Source organism: Dermacentor albipictus, chromosome 9, assembly GCF_038994185.2.
Source record: "Dermacentor albipictus isolate Rhodes 1998 colony chromosome 9, USDA_Dalb.pri_finalv2, whole genome shotgun sequence".
NCBI classification, from domain to species: Eukaryota; Metazoa; Arthropoda; class Arachnida; order Ixodida; family Ixodidae; genus Dermacentor; species Dermacentor albipictus.
In genome coordinates this window covers 60,797,643-60,809,825 of record NC_091829.1, presented here as the reverse complement: position 1 = coordinate 60,809,825, position 12,183 = coordinate 60,797,643, and the positions used below count along the sequence as shown (strand labels likewise).

Sequence of the window (12,183 nt, the reverse complement as noted above, 5' to 3'; positions counted from 1 at the left end):
TATAGGCTCAACCGAGTGACACAGAAGCAAACTTTGCATCGCTTGAAACAAGCATTGAAAAACTGCATTCTAATTCATCATTATTCATTCGAACTCGTCATTTTGTTCGTAAGCATTCAAATTAATACTTGGCTAAGAGGCAGAAAGCTGCTTGTATTCCTCAGAGCTAGTCAATTAAGCCTATAATTTCAAATATTACCTGAAATTTGATATATTCCTCATTGCTGCCTGATCCATGAGTTATGATTGTAATTGGCATGACAACGCCACATCCACCACGGCGTTGCCGAAACGCATCGGGGAGCCACAAATACTAATTATTCTAACATTAGCGCTGGTTTGCATCGTAATATGACACCATCTGCACAGTGTCATTGTAATACTTCAACCTGTTTCATTGACGCAGAAACCCTTTCAGAGATGTTATTCAGAAATTATTCTTAGGATTCTGACACTGCAGCAAATGCCACAAAAATTTTGCATTGATAACTACATATGGCACGCTGTAAGTACTTCAACAGGTAAACTGACAGTATTTGTGCCAGTCAAGGCGCCGTTTCATCAAAGTTGAATGAGTGCTCTCCATCATGTATTGCCCCGAGTGTGCCGTTCATATTAGGCCAGCCAGCATAGTAGGTATTTATTGAGAACGAACCGTTGCGAGTAGTGCATTTACAAAACAGGACTTTGCTTTTTCTGAACCTTGGTTGTATAAAATATAATTTTACCTTTATTTGTCGCAGCTTGTAACTGTCTGTCCACTACTTCATTATTTGTAGGATTTCTGATGACACCTAGCAGTACCAGAGGAACACGCAGTGCATGCCGATGACCGACGAGACTTGCAACGTCGATGGTACGTAGGCGATTGTCACTCGCCTTTACCACAAATATGGCAGATGGCTCCTACGGTTACCGTGGATGCGGTACACTTATAGTGAATAAAGATGCACTTTACCAGTGCCACCAAGAAGGTTTCCGCATCAGCCAGCTTATAACTGTCCTTACTAAGAAATTTTTGTTTTATCTTATATACGCAAATTCATGCGTCGCCTATGAAGTAGAAGTTTTTGAAAGAATTTGTTCTTGAATAGGTGGGCTGGTAAAGCACGCTCCTAGATAAGGGCAGAAGCCGAGAATGTTCATTCCATGGAGTGATTAATTCACTCGTAAATTGAATCATCGCTTGACCATTGGTCCACAATTTTATTTACCAAACAGAATCTCAGTGCATTTGAGCTGCTGGCAACTTGTTAATGTCTCCCTTATACTTATCAAGCTGGTTGACAAAGCAAGTGCTTTGAGGCGAATGCCGAGTGTGATGTGCAATTAGTCCTGCATTTCAGATGTCTATGCTGTGGGACGTTACGGTGCTCTACCGATTTAGGCAGAGTTTCAGAAATGTTCACCCATAGCATGTTACGAGCAGAAGACATATCCCGCTGCTGCTGAATGCAGAAGTTACGCCACAGAATTTGGGGCACCCGAAAACAGCCTATATTCAAGCTCTTCATTCTTTATGCCAAGAAAGCCAACCCACAGCCGCAGCATAAACAACCTCAAAAATTATTGAAAATATACCGCAAGGACAAAAAAATTATTGGTGAGTTTGCGCTGTGTTGCCATAAATTTTTACCAAATGTGCCAACTAGGCGCTTCTGAAACTGAAACATTATTCGTATTGAATTAGCAACAATCACAGTAGCCAACGATTTCCAATGAGGGTGCCATTACTTCTAAATTGAAATGCTTTGTTAACTAGAAAACTTACGTCATGCTGAAACACCGGCTTTCTGCTGAATTCAATTTTTTGTAAGGTGATTAGCCTTCCTTGGATGCGTCAAGCATTATTCGTTCCGCCCCTATCTGCGCAACCTCTTTCGCAGGCGAACGTCGCGACTTTAGCGGCAGGACTAATTTGAGAATGCCACACAATAAAAAATGCGTTCCTTAAATTACGTCTATGATATCGCAGTGTATTTCATTCGAAGTCAAAGATAAAACTCGTATCTTTAGTTCCGGTGGTTGGGAATCCGCGTATAACGTTTGCTGTGGCATACCAAGGCATAAACACCAAGGCATGGGGGTGTAGCAGTGCAGTCCACGTTCTTAGCCTACTTCTCCCCGGCCTTCATATTTTAAATAAAGGTGTAATTGACAATGCGGCGTGTCCCTACAGTTATGCTATTTTTACTGGCGTCGATGGTCATCCTGGGGAGGTTTCTACCGTAACCACCGCCTTTCAGGACGTCTCGCGTTTTCCTTTTCTTTTAATGTCACGCAATTTCTGCGTACTTAAGGAAAACGTGCTCCTGCGTACAATCCTTGCAGCGCTATTCACAGAGTCAACACTTTTAACGTACTTTACGCTTTCCGTTGCACCTTTGAGTGGCTTTTCCACGTGAAATTGTGCTTCCGCATTTCTTTCTAGGCTAATGTACTGTCTGCAACACGACTCTTACATATGCGCATTGAGCAAATCTTTGTGAAAGTTGTCCTATAGTGTATTGATAGCCTACGCGGGAACACTGGTGAGGACAGCCGTTTTCGCGCTCCTAAATAGATTCTAAACATGCATTGCTTACAGCCGTTGCATAAGTAATTCAGCTACAGGAGTAAATAAATGGGTATCGGAAAATCAGTATCTGAAAGGCGAGTAAGTCTTTGGATGGCGCACCTATCTTTAATAAAAGGACAATCAACTAAGGGCATACGTTGAAAAGCTAAAATACCTCGGTAGAAATGCGTCCTCTCAGTATGTCGTTCCCTTCGTCGGGCTATGCTGCTGCTCGTAATAGTTTAACAATAAGCAAGAACTTCTTGAGGCATCTAATGTGCTTATTACTTCATAATACAGAATATAATACGGCAAGGGTATTACGCCCAAGAGAACGACGTCTTTTTTCAATTTGAGCACTGTCGTATTTTGCCCATTGTTTGAGATAAAACGTGATAAGCTTCAGAAGAATTCAACACTGCACAATCTTGATCGTGTTTGGCTTCCCCATCACCACGAAGCTCTGGCATGCCTTCAAGACATATTTGCAGAAAAAAAAACCACTGCGTATGGAAGCACAGCAGTAAAGTTGTCCTACCACTAAAAGCTTCTTGCCAAGTGCCTTAAGCACGAAATATTCATTTCCCATGAATGGCCCCTGCACTACGGCAAATGAACATCTTTAATATATTTTTATGCCATACAGATGCCACTGACAATGGCAGCACAAGTTGCCTGCCCCTGGGGCCCACCAGGAACATCGATAACGTAAGGCCCAGCAGAAGCCGCGCTGGCATGGAGGAAGCATCAGCCAGTTTTGAAGACGGTGCCACGTAAGTTCCCATTTAGAAACGTTCCATTACAAGGGAAGTCAGAGACGACAGGGATGGATACCAGTGTAACAATCATGCCCATACTCGGTAATTTCTCCTTGGGGTGGGGCTCGCTCTGATGGCTGAAACAGGCACTGCGTTGGCACTTTTGAACGTGCGGCCGGCGCGGTAGGCTTTGACAAACTTCGTGGTTCAACAGTGCGACCAGAGATCACACGGCTCTCTGCACGCCCCATGCCACAACCACGAAGCTATACAAGGTCGCCCGATATTCCATGCTGTTAACACGCCGCACTTGGCGGTGGACTTGCTGGTTGGTAGCCTGCTTACTCACTCCCTGTTACGGAATATGTAAAGATTCTGAAGGAAAGATGCTCATCGCAGCCGAGGCTCACGAAATGAAACAGGGTTTTTGTTTTCCTGTAAAATTCCTGCAAGAATTACGCTGGAACTGACGCAGTTGCGCGAGGGATAAATCTTGCGATAACTTAAATGACAAATAACAGCTGCTGTTCAGACAATATTGTGTCGGCGTAAGAAAGAACCTTTGGCTCAGGATCTACGACCTTAGTACATTGGAAAAGAGGCATGAATGTGCTTGGCAACATACCATACGGGTATTGAAGCTGGTGGCATTTAAAGGAATGTGATATCATAACTGAAGCAGTTGCATTTTAGATTCGTCAAATACTTGAGAAAACGTTGAGAAACTCAAATAAAAAAATTGCATCTTAAAAGCTCAGCAATGATAACACCGCCACGGTTCAATCAACTACATCAAATAGCACATTGAAAGCGCTCAAAATTCACGTATTACACACCGCTATGAAATCGTCTGTGTTATGGGTAGATCATTCGCCAGTATTCGGACACATTATATCGATTTCAAGAAAGTTGCAAAAAAATACAAAGGAAGTTGCCCGCTTGGGATGCTCCACGATATGTAACTAGTTTAACTGCGATATATATTTTTTCCGCGTAGTTAACTTTGTAAACTCTACCCCGCAGGGGCGTATGCGCCAGCAGGCATTTGGTGTGTTGCGACACCACGTACTCGAGCACATGGGGGTCGGACCCTCCCGCGTCTAACCTTGAGCGGCTTTGCCGGGTCCGCAAAAAGGGGATCCTGGGGCTTGAGCCGATGGGTGTTTGGACCTTTACGGCCCCTTGGCGGAGGCAACATATCTCTTCAGCCTAGGCTTCACATAGACGGCACCCCCAGAGTGACCCACCCGGGGGAAATCGGTAGTTTTGGTTTCCTGTCCCCCTCTCCATTCTGCATCTTTCTCTCTTCCTTGTAATCTTTCCTGTCTTCTGCTCTCTTCTATTTACTTCCGACTTTCCTGGCAGAGAGGGTTAACCTTGTGTGGGTGGCCAATCTTGGGTACTCCATATTGGGTTATAGTAGCACTGTACAGCTGGCGAGGGCTTGTCTTACTCGTAAGACTTGCTCCGGCCCCATGTTGGGCTCGGTGATGGGCGGGTGGCACTGTTGCTGAACACAACCACTTTCCTGCTGCCGAACTCAACCACTTTCCTTTGATTGCGCTCTAAAAAGAGCGCGCAACGATGCAACGTTTCAATTCCTTCTGAAGAACAATAAAGAACAGTTCCCTTAGTAACAAGCAATCCACAGTGCAGGCAACAAGTGCGTGTGTAAATTCTCCCCCTTCTTGGTGGCGAAATGCCTCGCAAACACTATAGGACCTGGCTACAAAGCCACAAAGATGTCCAATGGAGACATCCTCCTTGAATTGAAGGATAAAATGTAACATTATAAAATTAATAATTTGGAATGCATTGGCGATGTAGCCGTCACTGTGTCGGCACAGCGAACCATGAACACGAGCCGTGGAGTATTCTCTGAGGACGACTTCTTGGACCGTAGTAACGAAGAACTGCTTGGAGGTTTCCAGGAGCAAAATGTGATCCTAGGTAGAAAGAATCCTAATGCGCAGGAAGAATGAACAACTTCCAACAAAGGACAGTGTACTAACCTGTGGTACTTGCCTATTACATTGGATGCAGGCTATATCAAAGTACGTGTTAGGCCGTACATCCCAAATCCTCCACTGTGCTTTAAGTGCCAGAGGTATGGGCACGGATCTCAGACATGACAAGGAAGGCAGACTTGCGCGAAATGCAGCTCGAACGATCATCCGTCAGGCACTCGCGACTTATCTCCACATTGCGAGAACTGTCATGGAAGCCATCCAGGCTACTCCAGGACATGCCCTAAATAGAAGAAAAAAAAGAAATCATTCCGCTATGAGTCAAAGAAAATATAACATTTCACGAAGCAAGGAAATGTCTTTCATACTTAGATCAAACGAGCTATTCCGAGGTGGCGCGACGGGGGGAGCGTCACGAACGCCTCGGGAGTCTACAGCGGTCCCTGATAGTGGTCCGGTAATCACTCCGCCTGCCCTCCTTGGCGGCAGCAGCAAGTGCTGCTCCATCATCATCGAAGGTGGGCCTGCAGACTTCAATTCCGCAGGTTCCAAAGCTTAACCAAACTCCACGGCCTGGGACGCAAGTCTCAGTGCCTAGTTCACGATCCTCCAGTGCCTCCGAGCAGGTTGTGGAGCTCGATCAAAAATCCCTGGCGTCATCGATGGCGAAAGATCAGCGCTTTCACCAGCGCGCTAGAAGATATAAAATACCTTTAACTGCTCAAAGAAAGGGACCGCTAACTTAAACGGTTACCGTCTTAGTATACATACTATCCATCTTTAACACGTGCTCTTGAACACACACAACAAAAATCTTCCCCGACATGACTACACGAATAATTAATTGGAATGCCAGGTGCCTATTTAAGAATCTAGATGATGTCAAAGGTCTAGTAGAGTAATATCAGCCATGACTGTTCTTTGTTCAAGAAATAAATTTAAAGTCTACACACAAGAACTTTTTAAGACAGTGCATAATTTTCCACAAAGGTAGAAATAATGGCAATTCTTCAGGTGGTGTGGCAATCAAAGCCCAAAAGTCAGAAGCATGCCAGCATGTATAACGCCAGAGCTCAATTGAAGCAGTGGCTGTTCCGGCTATATTGTTCAACCAACTTATAACTATTTGCTCCATATATATATATATATATATATATATATATATATATATCGCCTGATGAACGGTTTCACAAAGCAGAATTTGAAAAGCTGATTGACCAGCTAGCTGATTGACCAGCTTCCCGAACCCTATATAGTAATAGGAGACTTCAATGCTCACAGCACATTCTGCGGTGAGTCAACATCTTTTGTGAGAGGACGGGCAATAGAAGAGTTCCTTCTTTCATCTGGAGCCTGTCTATTTACCAAGACAGAGCCAACATTCCACAGTCCTGCACACAGCACGTATTCGTGTATAGACTTAGCCATAGGGTCAGCATCACTTCTTCCATGCCAGGGATGGAGAATTAGTAATTCATATGGGAGCGATCACGTCCCAACACTCCTAGAAACAACAAAGTGGCACGATGGACCAGCTTACCCCAAAAAGTGTGAACTTCATAGTGCCGACCGGTTGAAATTTAGAAACCCATGTAAATTGTCCCTTGAAGATGTGGAGCACCTAGGTGTGGAGGAACTCACCACGTAAATCACTGAAGATATCCTCTGTTCTGCTAAAAACTGCATACCTCAGTCCTGCACAGTAAAAGTCAATCTAAAACAGTGGTGGAAGAAAGACTGAAACACCAAAGAAACGCCAGAAAAAAGCATGGAGTAGATTTTCTACTACCCAACAACAGAAAATCTAATAGAAATTAAGCGGTGCAAAGCGAATGGCCCCCGTATCCTCCGAATATCCAAAAGCGAAAGCTGGACACGCTACGTATTTTCCATAAACTCATACACGGATGTTAGCAAAGTGTATATCAGGGATAACTAAACGGACAACGTGCAAATCCTTTTCCTCTCATTGCTGGCTCTGGCGATACAATAGAAGATAAAGCAAACACTCTTGGTGAGCACTTTCAGAGGGTATCAAACTCCTAAAATTATAGCGAAAAGTTCTAGCACCATACAAATATATATGAAAATATTCCTTTGCGTCGAAACAAGTTGTCATCAGAAGGATACAACAAACAACTAACATTCCATGAACTCAAGCTTGCCCTAGGCTCTTGTGGCAGCTAGGCTCCATGCTCTGACGTAATAACATGAAATAATCAACAATCTACCTGGTGAGACCGTAAACTGCATCTTATGTCTTTACAATAAAATTTTTGCAGCTGGTCATGTACCGTCATCTTCGAAGGAGGCAATAGTCCTGCCAATACTGAAACACGACAAAGACCCTTCCTTAGTTAACAATTACAAACCAACTGCACTCCCTAGCTGTTCGCTTAAAGTATTTGAAAAAAGTATTACCCGTCGTCTTGTGTTCTTTTTGGAATATAATAGTATCTTGGTCCCTCACCACACTGGCTTCCGAGGAGCAAGGTCTACAACCGATAATTTTGGTCTCCATGAGTCATATATACGTGACGCATTTGTACACAGCCAAAAGTGTCTATCTGTATTCTTTGAACTTGAGAAGGCATATCGTACTGCCTGGCGATACGGTATTCTGCAACACCTGTCGTCCTATGGAATTTGTGTTTATATGCTGAACATCTTGCAAAATTACCCATGCGAAATCTGAATTGGCAATGTACTATCGCGCACTTTTGTTCAAGAAAACTGCGTACCACAGCGAGGAGTGCTAAGTTGCACACTTTTCCTAATTAAAATGAACTCTCTCCCCTCTGCTATACCATTCATGGTGTCTTATTCTGTCTATGTGGACGACATCCAAGACAGCTTTAAATCCTGCAATCTGTCCATGTGTGAACGCCAGATACAGGTAAGTGTTAATCGGCTCGCGGAATGGGCAGAGGAAAACCGGTTTAGGTTAAGTGCAGAGAAGAGTACCTGCGTGCTGTTTTCCAGACGAAGAGGGGTATGTCCTGACCCATTCATTACGATGAATTGAAGAAGCCTACTAATTAGAAAGGAACAAATATTTATAGGAGTAAATTTTTATAGTAAGCTAACCTTCATGCAACATATAAAATAGTTGAAGCCTAAATGTCTTAAAATTATGAACCTTTTAAACATTTTATTTCATCAGTCGTGGGGAACAGATAGGTATTGTCTCCTATCTCTTTTTAAAAGCCTTGTGCTGTCGTGCATAGACTTTGGATTTATTGTTTACCAGTCAGCTTCAAAGGCAGCACTTAAGCTACTCGATCCTATCTATTACTTAGGTATCCGCCTAGCACTTGGCACCTTCGCACAAGCCCTGTCCAAAGCGTCTATGCAGAGTCGGATCAGTGGCCACTGGATTATCAGCGCACATATCTCGGAGTCACCTATGCAATAAGAACGATGTCATTAAAACAACATCCATGCAAAGCACTCATATATGATCAGCCCTCAAACCAGCTGTACTTCAACCGGCCGTATCACGCCCCGCCGTTCCCATTAGCAGTCGTGTCTGTTGCTGAAAAACTTGCAATAGTTTTCACAGATCTGCAGGAAAGTACTATGGTGAATTCCTCCCACCTTGGCAGCAATGTCCAGTCACCTGTGACTTCTCATTTACAGAGCTTAACAAAAAGAGTTGTCCAAGAATCCTTATTCAGCAACATTTCATGTCCCTTGAAGACAAGTACAGATCTATTGCATTTTTCACTGATGCTTCAAAGTGTGCAAATTCGGTATCATGTGCCACCCATGGCCCAAACTTCTCAAACTTTAGAACTTTGCGCAACCATAGCAGCATCTCTACAGTGGAAGCATACGGTATTCTGATCATTCAGAAGAACTTCAGTTTGGCCTAGTTGGTATTTACTGCAAATAATATTGACCGTAAAAAAGACGGGGACATAGGAAGAAAACACATAAACAGCACAGGCGGTAACTTTCAACTACTATGGCTGCTATGAATAAATCAGTTGAAAGTTACCGCCTGTGCTGTTTATGTGTTTTCTTCCTATGTCCCCGTCTTTTTTGCGGTCAATATGATTTTCTGATCATTGTTGAGTATATAGTACTCCACAAGATACAAAAGTCTATAATATACACACATTCTTTAAGCGTTGTCACCACCCCCCTGTCCTGTGGCAAAGCAAGCCGAAACCCCTTATTAAACAAGCTCCTTCAACTAATTCAAGTTGAATGCCACAGTGGCTTCGTGCCAGGCCACTGTGATCGCAGGCAATGAAATGTCGGACAAAAATGCTGGACAAGCGTGTCATCGGGATACAATTGATGTAAGCTGTATACCTGGTGCAGACATGAAACCTGCGGTACGAAAGGCCCTCCGTAATCATTGGCAAGCTGATTGGGATAGGGTAGTCGAAAATGGGCTGCACCTTTTAAAACCGCAGTTAACCAAATGCTTCCCGCAGAAGCTTGATCGACTCACCCAAGTCTGTCTGGCACGACACAGAATAGTACACATTTATGGCACATACAAATACCTCTAGACTGCAACTGACCCAACGATGTGCACACGCTGCGGTGAGAACTTAACCGTCTTACATGTCCTGAGTCAATGTACTCAACTTCACCTAGAGCCATTGGCTCAGTTTATGGAACTTTACTCACACAATATACCCCCCCCCATCCCGGCATGGTCTGATCAGAGGATGCACTTTTTAACTTTAAAAGAACGCTTATATTTACCTTGCACAAGTTACCTTTCTAGACATCATCTCGTATCATCCCAAACATGAGATTGTGCCTCACAGGTGAGCTATGGTCTGATGCACAAAAGTAAGACTGAGCTCTCGCTCCTCTTGCGTACGCAAGAATTGTAAAGCTAGGGACACGGACAATCCACAATAATTGATCATCTGTGCCTATAACCAATGAATGTAAGGCCTTATGCTCATCTTAGTAAATATTTTAAAATTGATGCACAGGTATATGTAGACAAAGTTTATGTGAAAGCGTCTATACAGCTTTTATTTTAGGCCCTATTCCTAAACTCACAATTTTACTAAAACAAGCCACATGTCGTGCCGCGTTTTGGCCTTAGATGCCCTAGCGCCAATAAACTTCAACCATGATTATCATTATCAACTTTGTAAATTCTAAGCTTCTATTGTTTTTAAGCTTAGCTAGTTGATAATTTTTCCCACTTGCAAGCCTGAATAAAAGGTATGATGGATAATTTGTCGCAGTTTAAGTGGCTCTGTCGAACGAAATTTCGGTATTTAAAAGTTCTCATTCTAAACTAAATAATCTGGTCTGGATGCCGGCCAAACTGTAATGATTAGAAACGACGTACAAGGTAACACCACATGACTCGAACCAAGCTATAACATTGCTTGAGCCATGTGAACAACCGTAACAAGAATAAATACATGTATACAAGTAAAAAGCATATTACCGCAAGAATGGCGACCAATGTTCATGTACTGCTTGGCGCAGACATTTCAAGCGGGCAGCAGGATGTACAAAAGACACACTGTATGCGCCGTCTCTGTTCGACTGCCCGTTGCATTTTTCTTCACTAAACGGTAGAAACGCTGTAGCACCAGCATTGCCTTAACTCAACGCTTGCAGCGTTCATTACCTTATTGAGAAAAAAAGAAAATACTTACTTCTTCGGTAGCATATTTCATCCATTATACATGAAATCACTGAAGTATTTGATGCTTCTGTGCCTGCTACGTATGGGGGGAAATGATTATGTGTGTGTCGTTCTCATGATGCCTACGGCACGAACGGCGTGCAGTTCGAATGCGACTCAAATATCAAATGACTTCGTACAAACCCTGCAGGAAAACTTGAACCCGGCAGTTTTTCTTCGTATTCGATGTGTAGGACTTTAGTTAAGGCGAATGACGTACAACGGGGAGTCATTCCACCTACACATGTCAGAAATGACGCGAGTAGTTTGCCTCTGCGCCATTTCCGTTTCTTAAATCGAGAGCCTCAATAGGCTAGTTTCAATGGCTTATACCCGCAAAAAAGCGCCTCTAGTGAGAGCGAAATATCATCAGGAATGGCTCACACCCCATAAGCAAGCAAGCAAGTAATGGCTGAATATGAACCAAGGAAAGAAATGAGCGAACGAACGAGCGACGGAAAAAAAGAGAGCCAATGACAACAAGAACGAAATCACCTTTAGGAATGCATTATGTTCCTGCATGTGACGTTGAGGAGGTCAACCTACAGTGCCAAAAGTTTACTTCGTACGGCAGCTCTCTATGTCTGACCCGTCAGATCGTACAATATTAGGCATTACCACGCATGCAGGAGGCTTTCCTCTTCAGGTGTTAGTAGAGTGTAACATGCTGCTGAACCTTTCTACTCTTCCTAGCGACAATCTTTCCTGAAAAATTCACCGACCATAAGGATAGCCCATAAAGTGAAATTTTAGAGCAGCTGTGTACGTGTTTTTATTACGGGATATATTCAGGCAAATATTTTGAGATACAAATAGCAGAGGTCAAGCGCGATGGCTTTTGTAAACGACTGATCGACGGATCTAGTGTAATAGCTGGTGCTGTGTGGCTTCCATAAAATACGCGCATAAACTGAGATTGGCAAACAATTGCAGACCAATACAATCGAAGCATGCAATTCATCATGCGAAAGTGAGAGCCCACACGAGCTCATCATAGCACGAAATGAGCGCTCTGGCTGAGATCCGATGGTACTACGAAACGAGCGGTAGCGCGAGTCTGCATGAAACCAATCTTCCGCGCTCATGTCACTGAAGGGGCAGCTATCATTGGTCTCGGCCTCTCGACCATTCAAGGCTCGCATCTTTTGCCACTCCGCATTCGCTCTTTCATCTTTCGCTCTTGTCCTTCGCTCTGTTGCGCCACCGACGCTCGCCGCAAGAATGGGT

At 43.7% G+C, this 12,183-nt stretch overlaps 1 protein-coding gene across 5 annotated transcripts in view; it reads left to right on the top strand.

Annotated features, from left to right (window-relative positions):
- Positions 1 to 12,183, top strand: part of LOC135919771 (uncharacterized) — a 111,167-nt gene that overhangs the window by 17,867 nt on the left and 81,117 nt on the right. For all 5 annotated transcript variants that reach the window (XM_070526012.1, XM_070526011.1, XM_070526013.1 and 2 more), the window contains 2 exons: positions 780 to 856; positions 3,204 to 3,330. The gene's annotated coding sequence lies outside the window, so the exon portion shown is untranslated. The remainder of the gene's footprint in view (positions 1 to 779; positions 857 to 3,203; positions 3,331 to 12,183) is intronic.